Source organism: Cupressus sempervirens, chromosome 2 (genome assembly GCF_028749045.1).
Source record: "Cupressus sempervirens isolate cs-2001-9-10 chromosome 2, ASM2874904v1, whole genome shotgun sequence".
Lineage (NCBI taxonomy): Eukaryota > Viridiplantae > Streptophyta > Pinopsida > Cupressales > Cupressaceae > Cupressus > Cupressus sempervirens.
Window position 1 is genome coordinate 601,204,284 of NC_143119.1, and position 13,729 is coordinate 601,218,012.

The 13,729-nt window shown below is 33.7% G+C and overlaps 1 pseudogene; it reads right to left on the reverse strand.

Moving 5' to 3' along the window:
* Positions 1 to 1,093: 1,093 nt before the first annotated feature.
* LOC149574830 (coniferyl alcohol acyltransferase-like) overlaps positions 1,094 to 13,729 on the reverse strand; it is a 40,938-nt pseudogene continuing 28,302 nt past the window's right edge.

The following is a 13,729-nucleotide window of genomic DNA, read 5'->3' on the forward strand; positions in this document are numbered from 1 at the left end:
CTTGGAATTTATTTGTCTTTATCTTCGATGAATAATATTAGCAAATGGTATTATGATGCAATTATTTCAGTAGAATCTACTACAAAGGAGAAATCGGTGATATCATTGCTCGTTTCTATAGCAGAGTCTTGTCTTGTTGTCTTCTCTTTCTCAGAAGCTAGGATTAGTTGAGCATGATGGGAAGAAAAAGGATGATGAGGAGAAGGCTCTTCAATCTCATATTTTAATGCTTCATACTTTGAATGGTAAAATTTATGAGAAACATCTCGACTTTCAATGTCTCCCATTAATCTGTATTTGTGGAGCATGTGTATTGGTGATGATCCACGACTTGGAGTCATATCACCACTTCAAAATCAACTTCTAGAGAATTCAGACCCCCTATTTTTCTTCCTCTTTTGCTTTGCAATGTGCTGCTATTTCTTTAGTGCATTAGTTGTCCGCTCTTTGAATTTAGCCTCTCTCATGTGAGACCCATCTACATAAACCATTGTTCTAATCTTTAGAGAAGAATTCTCTACATTTCTACAATCTATTTCTAATATATTTTTTTATTTGGATTTGATTGTGTGTAATTTTTTAGCATCAATGTTTCAGATCACATTCCATTATCCATCGTCAGAATGAAAGTGAAGTATAGTAAAGAAAATAAAAAATTAAATCACAAAGTGTGATTAGAAACGATGATGCTAAAAAAACATATACAATCAAATCTAGAAACAAAATTATATTAATTGTCTAATTGTGGCTAAAATGTTGAGCACAATAAATTCCACATTTTTTTAGTAATGAATTCGAATAGGCTTCTAGTAGTACAACTACATTGGATTGAATATGCATTAAGAGAATAGCCTCCCCCTTTTTTAAGGGTGCATAAAAAGAAATACTTAACACAAGCGCATAGAGAGGAAGTGTGACATAGTTGAATAAAAATTGCATAGTGATCCTAGAAACATGCACAAGAAATAAAGATTAGTTTCCATTTGTCTCTAAACTAGAGATCTACTATTCTTAAAAGATTTATGTGACAATTAGGAAGGGGAATGGAAATCAAAATCCCAATTTAAGGGATTCAATGCCTATCTTGAGTTTATTACGAAAAAACACTACTTCTTAAACTTGGATATTCATTTTGTGGGCTCTTCCCTCTTGGAGTCTGGTTCACATAGAATTTGTTACTGAAAACAGGGGAATCATGAGGGCATAGTATAGATTTCTTAAAACTTGGAATCATAGAATTAATGGACTCATTTTTAGAAAGCTTAGACCAACAAGTGAAGAACATGTTGCCAGAAAATGCATCTGCTATCTTGTGATCAAATGTATAGCCAACTACTATACCTCCACAACTAAACTCTATCACCTGCACATAAAAAACATCTTAATTTAAAATAATGTAGGATAGGGTTTCTAGTTTATATATGGAGTGACCATTACTTGTATGAGCATCATTGGTTGTTTGAGTAGATTTAAATATGCATGTCGTTGTACTCAATATCTTAGAATTTTCTTCAATTAACAAAATCATTTGAGTTTTGTTTCTTTTTCAAAATAAATGCTTGAAAATTATTGAAAAAGTTTTACGATTTAAATATACATCCTGGTTGATGTACATATTGAATTTCAAAATCATCACCTAGAGTATCAAAGAGTTGAAGATTGGCTAAGTTTCAAATTTTATTCAAGTAAGCTAAAATTTAAGAGAGAGAGCTATATCAATATGAATGATATCTCCCAAGAAAGTAGGATCCTAGGAGCAATCATTTCATTTGAGTTCTACAACATAGATAGAATGAAATGTATTGACTTGTACAACTTTAATACCTAAACACTAAATACTGGATTGCCTTTGCCTTGCGAGGAGTTTAGAATTAAAGGAACAAGCTTCCCTTCAACTATTTTATTTGGATCATAGAACCCCACTTGAGCAAGAGTAGTTGCAGAATAAACCTGTGTGAATTCAACTCCTTTGTTATTGCAAAAAAGCTTTGGCTCCCCAACACTATTGGTGATCAATTCTCCAACAAAGACATAATAATAAACCAATGCATTGATAGGGAATTTCTCAAAAGAGAAATCATAGACTCAAAAGTCCAATCATAGAGCTTTTTATAACAGAAAAATACATGCACAAATACATGCACAGAATTGTGAGATCTAAATTAGACAAAGGAAGAAGGCATTCTTCTAAATGCAAAGAAGGTACTACAACATCTCTTTTAATAATTTCAACATTATAAGCATAAAAAATGCTTGATGCAGTAGCTGCCATTCCTAAACAATTGAGAATTCAACAAGTTTTTTGTGTGAGCAAGCCTGAAATGTGGCTTCCTTATATATATGATAAGGATGCTCATATTCCCTATAGGAAGAGGGCTTTTTAAGCCAGTGACAAGTGGTGTTAATTGTCTTTTTTCTAATTGAGTCTACTCTAGTTTGATTGTGATCAATTCTACAGGTTGTTGGACAGCGTTCTATTAAATGTTTTGCTAATTTATGATAAAGAAATATGATATTGATTATTTCCCTTGTAAAACCCTATCAATGGGGGCGATCCATGTGTGTGCTCCTTGGGTGCCTCGTAATACATCTTATATAATACGAGCCAAAAGTTGCAGAGGAATTCCTAGCATGATAAATACTCCTCCCCCCTCCACCCCTACCTCTGCTTGTTTTAATATGTCGTTTTGTGCTCTCAAAAAAGTAGACTAGGAGTGGGGCATAGATAGCTATGGCTCCATGAAAGGTCTCTTGAGAGTTCACCATAGGAGCCAATGCGATGCTAATGAACTTGAACCAAACCTTGACAGGTGCATAGAAATCTTGTATGGAAAGCTTGAGCATAGAGTAGAATGTAGTAGAGATTGAGGCAAAATCTACTAAAGAAAAGACTTATAAGCAACATTTGGCAAAGGCTACGATTGTATCGATGGGGTCAACATTAAATCCTTGTGTCAACTTGTGTGATTGAATTTTTGATTTTTCATGTTTACATTTTTGCAAAGTTCATTTGACCTAGGATAGTAATATACTAAGGTTTGAGAAATTGGATGACCTACTCAATGCATGCACACGTATTTGTTGAGTACTAAAAAAATTTATCTGTACATTTGGACCTTGGACCTTGGATAACTGATTTACCCTACACCCCCCCGCCCCCCCCCCCCCCCCCCCCAAAAAAAAAAAAAAAAAAAAAATTATTCCAACAATTGGTATCAGAGGACCAAGTGCTCATGAAGGAAAAAGTTTGAAGGTACTTGAAGCTAAAGATTAAGGTGTATAGAAAGTAAGTGCCCAAATTAAACAAGGAAAATTTGCATGCATGGAAAAGTTTGATGAAGCTAAATGTAGGAGGACTTAGATATTATGTACAAACAACTTTCACCACTAAACATGTTGAAGTAGTTGGAGCCCTAACTACCGAACAACTAAAAAAAAAAGAAAAAACACAATCAGGCAATGTTGGAGATTGCATCTACCCTAAGCTATTTAGAGTTTGAAGACATCAAAACATGTACTACTTCTAAAGGAATGTGGGATGCCCTACACAAGATCTATGGAGGAGACAAGAATGTGTTGAGAGTTAAAGAAGAAAGTCTAAGAGGAAAATTTGATGAAATGAGAATGCAAGAAGGTGAGGCTATAGTCCAGTATTGTGCAAGAATCAAAGATGTTGTAAATGCAATCAAAGGAAAAAATGGAATGATTGAAGATGAGACTATGATCAAAAAAGTGTTGAGAACATTGCTACCTACTATGCTATTAGAGTCTCTACTAAACAAGAACTGAGTTGTACTCCTAGTAGTGATCTAACCCTTGAAGGATTGGTTAGTAGGCTCACTACTTTTGAACTTTCAAATTTTGATAATTTCAAGTCTGAGAATATTGATTATGATTGAAAAGCGAAATTGACACTCAAAGAACCTAAATGAAAGAAAGAGTTCAAGCATGTTTCTAGTGATAGTGACACAAATGATGAAGATCTAGAAGAATTGGAAGCACTATTGGCCAAGAGATTTTACAGAGGCAAAGTAAAATAAAAAGGTAAGCTACCCATCATATGTTTTAATTGTAATGAAGTTGGTCGTATTACAACAAGATGTCTTGAGCAGAAAAACAACATAAATGAAGACAAATCCAAAAGTACAAAAGATGACAGTAACAAAGGCTATAAAGACAAGGGAAAGAAAGCCTATTACATTGTTGAAGAAGAATATAATGATGAATCAGATGATCATGATGATGAATTTATCTATGTTGGTATGAAATATGATTAAGGTGAAGATGAGGCAACTTCATTAGTATCTTATGTAACCAAAAGTGAAATATGGATCATTGACAATGGATATTCTCATGACATGAGTGGTGACAAAAGTAAGTTCATTACCCTTGAGCATTACAATGGAAATAGTTTTATATTTTGTAATAATGCACCCTGTCTAGTGAAAGGTAAAGGATCAATAAGATTGAAAAAAAAAATGATCATGTTGACAATACTTACTATGTGGAAGGACTTAACTATAATTTGTTGAGTGTATCACAATTGAATAGTTTAGGATGCAAAGTTGATTTTGAACACAAGAAGGCTAAGATCTATAATGTTGACAGAAAACTCATTGGAAGTGGAGATCAGACAAGGGCTAATCTATTTTATCTTGACATGAATGAAGTAACTTGTCTTGTTGTACACTTTGATGATGTATGGCTATGACACAAAATATTATGTCATGTAAATTTTGACAACTTCTTTAGTATCGCTAAGAGGAAAAAAGTCAGAGATTTGCCAAAATGGAATAAACCTGATAAAGTGATTTGTAAACAATGTTAGTTAGTCAAAATGAAAAAGTCTAATTCTAAGAGTAAGAATCGTATTTCAAAATAAATTTTAGAATTAGTTCATACTGATCTATGTGGACTAATTGATGTGCAAAGTTACAAAGGTGACAAGTATTTTATTTTATTTGTTGATGATTACTCTAGAATGATGATAACTATTTTTTTGAGAGATCTTATGCTTTTCAAATGTTTAAGTGGTATTTGAAAAAATTTGAAAAGTAAACTAGTAAAAGATTGAAATGTCTAAGATTTGACAGAGGTGGAGAATTTACATCAAATGAATTCAAAAATTTCTATAATGGCAAAGGAATCAAAAGACAAACTTTTGCACCTAGGACCCCTCTACAAAATGGGATAGCTGAAATGAGGAATAGATCTGTGATGGATTGTGCTAGAATACAGATGATGGAGAAGAATATTGCTTTGAAATACTGGAGAGAAGCTCTTAGTACAATTGTCTATACCTTGAACTAATAAGTCAAGAAAGGTATCAATTTCACACCTTTTGAATTATGGTATGGATAGTCACCCAATGTCAAATATTTTAAGGTATTTAGAAGCAAGTGTTACATTCTTAAGGACAACAAAAATGGTTTAAACTTGATGCTAAAACTGAAGAAGGTATATTTCTAAGATACTCCAAAAAAAATAAAGCTTATAAGTGTTTAAATAATAACACTAACAAAGTTGTGGAAAGTGCAAATGTAAAATTTGATGAATATGCATAAATACATGAAGAAGAACTAAAGAAGGTACTTGAGAATTACAAATTCTTTATGTACTACTATGAATGCATGTCTGTTAATATTGATGATATTATGAAACAAGATGCCAATCAACAAGAATCAATGACTATCAAATCACATACAATACATGTCTAGTTACATTTAGGAGCCGGGTTACAATTAGAAGTTGAGGTACATTCTAATGCCGAGATCAGTTTATAGGAAAGGAATGCCAAGTTATCTGATAGAGAAGTACAAGGTGAATTTGAGATTGAATTTTATGAGCGACCTATTGTTGAATAAAGAAGAAAACACCCAAGACTATCAAAATATGTCAGAAGACATCATCCTACTAAACAAATCATTGGAGAAAAAGAGGATGGACCAATGACAAGAAATAGATTAAGGAATGAAAGATGTTTTTAAGCATACATGAACCTAAAGTAGTGAATGAAGAATGAAGTCAACCCATGAAAGAAGAAATTTATTAGATTAAGAAGAACAAAAAATGGACACTAGTACCAAGACTAGAGGACAAGAATGTTATTGGAATAAAAAGGGTGTACAGAAACAAATTGAATGAGACTGGTGAAGTAATAAGGAATAAGGGGAGGTTAGACTACAAAGGTTATGCACAAGAATAGGGAATTGACTATGGAGAGACATTTTCTCAGATTGTAAGATTGGAAGGAGTAAGAACTCTGCTTGCTAATTCTACTTATAAAGGATTCAAGTTTTATCAAATGGATGTTAAGCCAACATTTCTGAATGGTATACTAGAAGAGGAGGTTTACATTGAATAATCTACAGGATTTGTTGATCCAAACAATAAAAAGAATGGTGTGTAGATTTCACAAAGCTTTATATGGTTTAAAGCAAGCTCCCAGAGCTTGGTATGAAAGATTGCACAATTATCTTGTGAAGAATGGTTTTGAGAAGACTGATGACAACCACAATCTATACTTGAAGATAGAAGGATCTAAATGAATCTTACTAGCTAAAATATTTTTTGATGATATCGTATTTGGAGGACAAAATGCATTGTGTAAGACATTTGCAAATGAAATGATTAAATAATTTGAGATGTCTATGTTTGGAGAAATAAAGTTATTTGTTAGATTACAAGTATATCAGATGAAATATGGTATTTATATTACTTAGTCCAAGTATGTAAAGGAAATTTTGAAGATTTTTGGTATGTAGGATTTAAGACCAGTTAGTACTCCCATGGCGATAAGACATAAAATATCCAAAACTAATGATTCTATTGAAGTAAATTAAACATTGTATAGGTCTATTATTATAAAATTGTAATATGTAGTTCATAGTAGACTTGATATTGCACTAACCTGATATTGCACTAATTGTTGGGATTGACTTAATGTTTGTTAAAGGATTATGAGATACTTGAAAGGTATTGTTGAGATAATGGGTGTTGCACACATTGCATAATATTGTTATTTTATTATTTTATTTTATTATGTAATGTTGTACCTAGATAGACGTGCAACATGTAAAGATTCCCATGGAATATTCTTGATGAGTTGTCTTGTAACATTGTGATAATATTTCATGTAATTATTTAATATTGGGGAAAAGAATTAAATTCCCAATATTAAATGTGGGGTGAGTGGGTTAGGTAGCACATGGTTTTAGCACATGGTTTATGTAATACCACTTAGTGGTTTTGTGGGACTTGCTACTATATAAGCAGCCACAAGGGTAGTTGTTGTTGTAGAGAGAGAAAGAGTGGCAAGGAAAAGACAAAAGGCAAGAGTCGAGCGGGACAAGGCTTGACAGGTTAGCCAAGGGAGCATTTGTGAAGGTTGAAAGCATGGCATGGGATGTGTGGATTCATGCTTATTCACATAGTTTGCTCGGTTGTGGCTATGGCCATGAAGGCTTCCATGGTTGTATGGCAATGGTATTTTTTGCTGAATAATACATGATGATGGATGCTTTTGGAGGCTGGATTTTTCCCTCAATGAGGGTTTCCCAGGGTATATCTTGTGTCACATTTTATGGGTATGTTGTCTATTCTCTTGCATGTGGATTTTTTAATTCTGTGTTTATTTCAAATCTATTATGGGTTATGTGGAAACGGTTATATTCTTTATTGCCAAGTTTCCTTACAAGTGGTATCAAAGCTCTCCAAGAGTTTTTTGTTGACTACTCGAAGTCCAAAATTTGACTCCGTATGCCCAAGTTATGCCCCAATCCATGCTCCAAATAAAAAACATCTGACTTTAGGGCTCTAAAAACCTAACAAAATTTTAAAATCACAGAACCAAACCTACACTATCTTGTAGTGCTCTGAATTAGCTTTCCAACGCCTATAAGAACTCTGAAATTCGATATTCTGAGAGAAAGTTATGGCCGTTTTACTAAGATAGTCTTTTTACCATTTTCAGTACGATTTTTCATTTTTAATTTTTTTTTTCAGTGACAAAAATTCTGACGGGATTAAATTTGACGGCCATCATGGGCTGAAACCAAAAAACTCTTTCATTTCCTCTTAACATGGCCAAACTAGGGCATATTATATATCAAATTTTATGGTAATCACATGTATTATTTTTCAGCAAAGAGTCCATTTCATCTTTCATTGTAGACTCCCACTGAATCTTAGTATCCACCTGCACAGCTTCATCATAACTTTCAGGTTCACCAGCATCATTAAGTAAAATAGAATACAAAGAGGGAGAAAACCTTTGTGGAGGTCTAATTTGCCTTGTTGACCGTCTAACATTCACTGGTGTGTGTGGTATTTGTTGTTGCGGTTGTTGCACATCATGAGGAATGGCTGGAACATCAGCTTTTGGAGTATCATCCAGCACTACATAATCATCTTCTTTCTTCTCATGTTGCTTCAACAGGTATAAAAGACTATGGTCTATACTACAAGAAGAATGAAAAATTTGAATTGAGAGCCTATACATATGTTGATTGGGTTAGAAGCATTGATGACACAAAAAGTACAAGTGGTCTAGAGCATTTTTCTTAGGAGAAAGATTGGTTTCCTAGACTAGCAAGAAACAAAACTATATTTCACAATCTACTGTTGAAGTTGAATATGTGGTTGCTATAGTAAATTGTACAAATGTGGTACAGATCAAATAGTTACTCAAAGGAATGAAGGAAGAAATCACTAAACCTGTGGTAATCTACTATGCCAATATAAGTGCTATAAACATATCTAAGAACCTTGTGATGCATATAAAGACAAAACACATTGCAGTCAAGTATCATTACTTGAGAGAGTTTGTTTATCTAAAGCTACTTAAGAAGCAAGAGTAGTGCCCTGCATCAACTAAGTTGAATGACATACTTTACAACTTGGTGTAGTGGATCTTACTTGAGCAACTTCCTGAAGTAAGGAAGGAGCTGAAATAGAAGACTTGCAGTCACATGCAATGTGACAAAGGGAGAACATAAATTTATGATATCTACATGTGAAGATGACAAGTCTTTGGAATTTTTCTCAAAGAGGGAGAATATACAATAAGGAATATAGCATTATCAAGAAAGAGGGAGATTAGTACCAGAAGAGGGAGAAATATTGTTGTTAAGGAGAAGCAAAAAAAGGAAGAGTTTACATTGAATATTTGAAGAAGAGAAACTGTAGCCTTTATAGAAGAAGGAAATATACTGATAGAGGGAGATATTTCAATACAAATTATAAAGTTTATTTTTGACATTGTTGTTGGTATTGGTTTTCCATCAATGCAAAGTAGGGAGATTATTGAAAAAAAGATTGTTGAAGTGAGGAAGATTGATGAACTATCATGGAACAATCATTATTTTGTCATTGATATCAAATCAAATACTTGTTGGTGAGACAATTTCTAATTTGGTACAAATGTTATCATTTGATTGATTGATGAAGAGGATTTGAAAAGATAGAATAACAAGAGTACCTAGAGAAAGGTTGAGTTAAATGAAGTATAAAAGGAGCACTAAGACCATGTAAGACTTTGATAATATAGTGTATTGTTTATCTAATTAAGGCTACAATGAAAGGATACTTGAGAAAAGAAAAGAAGAATACTAAGCAAAGAAATGTGTTCGCCAAGCTTGATCAAGAAAACAATGGAAGCTGAGTAAGTCAATGCAGGCTGAGCAAAAAGTTTGTTATGGCCAAGTGAAGCAAATTTAGTATGTGTTGAGTGAAGCAAGTTTAGCATGTGTCAAGCAAAGGAAGTTTAGTGTATGTCAAGCACCAATAAGACTTAGTTCATGCTAAGAAAGCTTGTGTTGACCGAGTATTAGAAGATAGTTTTGATTAAGTAAAAACAAGTTTTAAAGGACTTGAAACCTTTTACAAAATAACAAAAAGTCTTGAGAGAAAATCATAAAAGCTAAAACCTAAGTCTAATAGCAAAGTTCACCATATAACAAGCCTCCAAAAAGAGCAAAGAAAAAAAGAGAAACAAGAGGCCAACCAAAAAATGAGCTGAAAAGACATCAAAAGGATAGGAAAAAACTAGTTCCCAAATTGCTACATAGTCTTCAACAGGTCAGCAGCTTGGTTTGCCAAGATGTGCATATTCTCTGTAGTGGCCTTCACCTCTTCCATCTTGTTCATCTCCTCATTCTTCTTAGAATGAGCCTAAGTGCGTTTGCTAGGTCCCTAGTTCTCAACCATAGTAGGGGAATCTTATCCTTTATCTTGCTCATGCTTTTTCAAGAGATTGCTCACATTATCTGCCATACTCTTTAATGAATTAGTATTACTATCGACCATTTTCTTGATCATCTTTTCAATATTATTTACCTTGGCCTCAAGGCTTGTCACCTTCTTCTAATTATCACTATTAGCCTTCTCCAGCACCCTATATTTAGCTTCAATCTGTGGAATATTTTTCATTAGGTTTTTAACCTCTTCAACATTTCCAATAACCTCATAAAGAAGGTCAATATGTTGACCTAAAGTGCACTCCCCTCTGACCAATTTGCTTACCTACTCAACTTCCTTAACAATAAACTGCATTTGTTGTTTCAAATTTCCAACTTCCTTCAAAATGGTCCCAAGGCTTCCTAATGGTCTCGTAGTAATGCCACCCTCACCCTCATCCTTTTCAAAATTTGAAATTTTCTCCTAATCCCCATATTCCTCTCTTTTCCATGCCACATTCTTCATATAATTCTCAACCCCCTCCTATTGAAACCTCATTGATTTTCTCTTCCTCTCCATTCTATCAGCAAGAAGTTCATCATCTGATGAGGTTGAGACCCTATCATCATTGAGTATCAGAAGATAGTTATTGCCAAGAAAACAACATGTTATTTCCAAGTGCTAGTATAAAGAGTTTGATTGAAGACTTGACGAATCTAAGCCGACAAAGTTGATTTCTTGAATTGTATGAAGTGTGTTGAAGATAAGTATGATGAGATGGTGGCATAAAATTCAAGATAAACCATTTTGAGACAAATTTGAAAATGATTGTAAGAGAAGTTTCTAAAAGGGAACAAAATGGAAAAGAGGGTAGATTCAATGAATCTAGCCTAACCCTAAGATAGACTATTGTGATTGTAATAATTTGGTATAGCTCTGATACCATGTAAGAATTTTCCTTAGGGAAAAATCACCCAAGACCAAGAAGCTCAACAACTAGCACAAAATAGACCAATAGAGTATGATCAAAATAATAATATAAAATTCAATTGATGTCTAAATCTTTAGATATCATATCATTTAATAATTGATGTAATTGATGTACAAGTACACTTAAAGTGTTTATATTTAAAGGCCTCTAGAATGACTAGGAGATAGCAAAATGATAAATCTCACCACTAAGCACATGTCCACCAAGAGTGGATTATCGTCCATTGAGCATAGGAGTTAGTGTGATGAGAGGATAAGCCTACATAGGTATGTCACATAAAATTATGTTGTAGATACCATGTGCTTAATTAAGAGTGTGAACAATTGTGTTGTCTATATGACAACTTAGTTAATTATGTAAACTCCAGTGTTGTAGACACCATGTGCTAAATTAGAGTTGCTTACTCCTATGTTGTCAATATGACAACTCATATGAATACGCATGCTCTAGGTGTCTAACCTAATAAATAAAAAAATAATGCATTTATCCTAAGAAAACTTAAGTAAAGTGTAAATAATAATTATTTACATTAACACTGCCCTTAAGTGCAACTTAGGGGAATGAATTTAAGCTTACAAAAGCTATGATGAAATGCATAATGGGTACTGGATATTAGGCCATGTTAGGTACCCAAGTACAAATGCAATGTTGTACATATAATGTAATGCAATCTCTCTAAAAATGGGGAAAGAGGGAAAACCTCATGGGAAAAACCCTCCCCTAAAAATAGAGATTTGAGAAGTCCTTGATGAATGTAGATGCCACAAACCAATCTGGTGGATGCCCAAAATAAGGTGGCACACAAGGTAACATGTCCATGTATGAAACTGAATCAATCTCCAAAGACGATGAAGCATCCTGATAGCAAGATGTAGGAAGAGAAGAAATGTCTCCTCCCCTTAATGATGTATGCACACACATGATAGAAGCTTCTTGATGACTGAAATAGTTGCACCATGAAAGATGAATAATGGTCCTCCTTGTAGGAAGAAATGGTGCCATAGGTGTAGTAGAGAATGCTCCCCAACTAGTAGGAAGAATCGTCAGAAGATGTGATGTCTGAGAAAATTGGAATATAATCTCTAAAGACTTATATGTCTCTTATGAAGTGAAAGAGTCCTTCTCCATCTACTGTAAAGAAATATCCACAATCATGTTAGTCTTGAAATAAAACTCAAGTGGTTGAGGGTCAGAGTGTGCCCTTGCAACAAGTGAAGAAGTATCCTAACAAAGAGAAGATTGATGTCATCAATGATGTCTACCATATCTTCAATGTAAGACTCCACAAATAACCCTACAATGTCTGGAAGGAAGTCATCCCACGAAGCTGAAGTAGGAAGACATGGTAATTCTTGCTACACTAAATTAAGAGCATTTGTGGCTAGAACTATGTCAATAGAAGCAATAGGAGCATCTAGAGGTGGGATCTCATCTAGAGTTGTTCAGGTACCATAACTGGAGTGATTGGAGGTAGAATGTCCTCTAGAAATGGAGGAATTGTAGGATCTCCATATGCTTTCCAAAGAGCCAGCAAATGTCATAAGGTTCAATTGTCATTCTAATGACATCAAGGCAATAAGCATTGATATTGAAAAAAATGGCATATAAAATAACTTTAACTGGTGTACAATCATCAGAGGGCAATTTTTTGGAACATAGATAAATAAATACTTCCTTATGCTCTCTTCTTAGACGATTAATGATTAAGGCACTCCATATCTGATAGTTCCTCTTTGTCAACCTTAGTCTAATACCAAATTGACATGTGAAATAAAACTCCATGAGATCAATAAATGTATGCACCCCCCAAAATGTAAAAATAATCAATGAACCCCCGCTAATGTATGATTTGGCACTTTATACTTAGTGTTTTTAGAATAGCCAATTGCCAATTTGGGCCTTAGTGGTCTTTTGATTTTGTTGTTTACAACCTCCTCTTGTAGTTCAAATATGGAACTAAGAAATGTAGCTCAGATATACAAGAATTTTGAAGCAATATAATGCAAAGAAAGGACCTATTTCTAAAAGTGGTATTTTTGTCCACACAAGCCTATAATCTGATTGTAGATCTAGAAAGTAGACAAAACATTTTTCACGTTTTTAAAAAAATGAAACATGAAAATGTGTCTAGATGAGCCCATGCTAAGCCTTTGAGTTTGCAAAAATAGGATTTTCCATTTGCAAAAAAATTCAGGAGCAGAGATCTCAAACATCCTGCACTAATGTGTAGATCACAAAATTCTATTCCAAAACAATAAAAATTGCTCTTGATTTGGAGTCTAAATGAGGGAGATATTGTTGTTTGCAAATCACCTTTGTAATTATTTTTTCTGAATCGCCACAATTGCACCTCCAAAAATTAATGGACTCTAGATTTCACCTCAAATGTCCAATTTTGATGAAACAAAACTCAATTGGGGTTTTTTTGACCTTCTGAATATGATGCCAATATCTGATTAGTACCAGCAAGCTCTAATCTTGTCTTGCAAAAAATCTCTCCTCTACAACCTTGATGGCCAAAAAAATTCAAGCAAAATATGCAGATCTGAAAAATAATGTAAT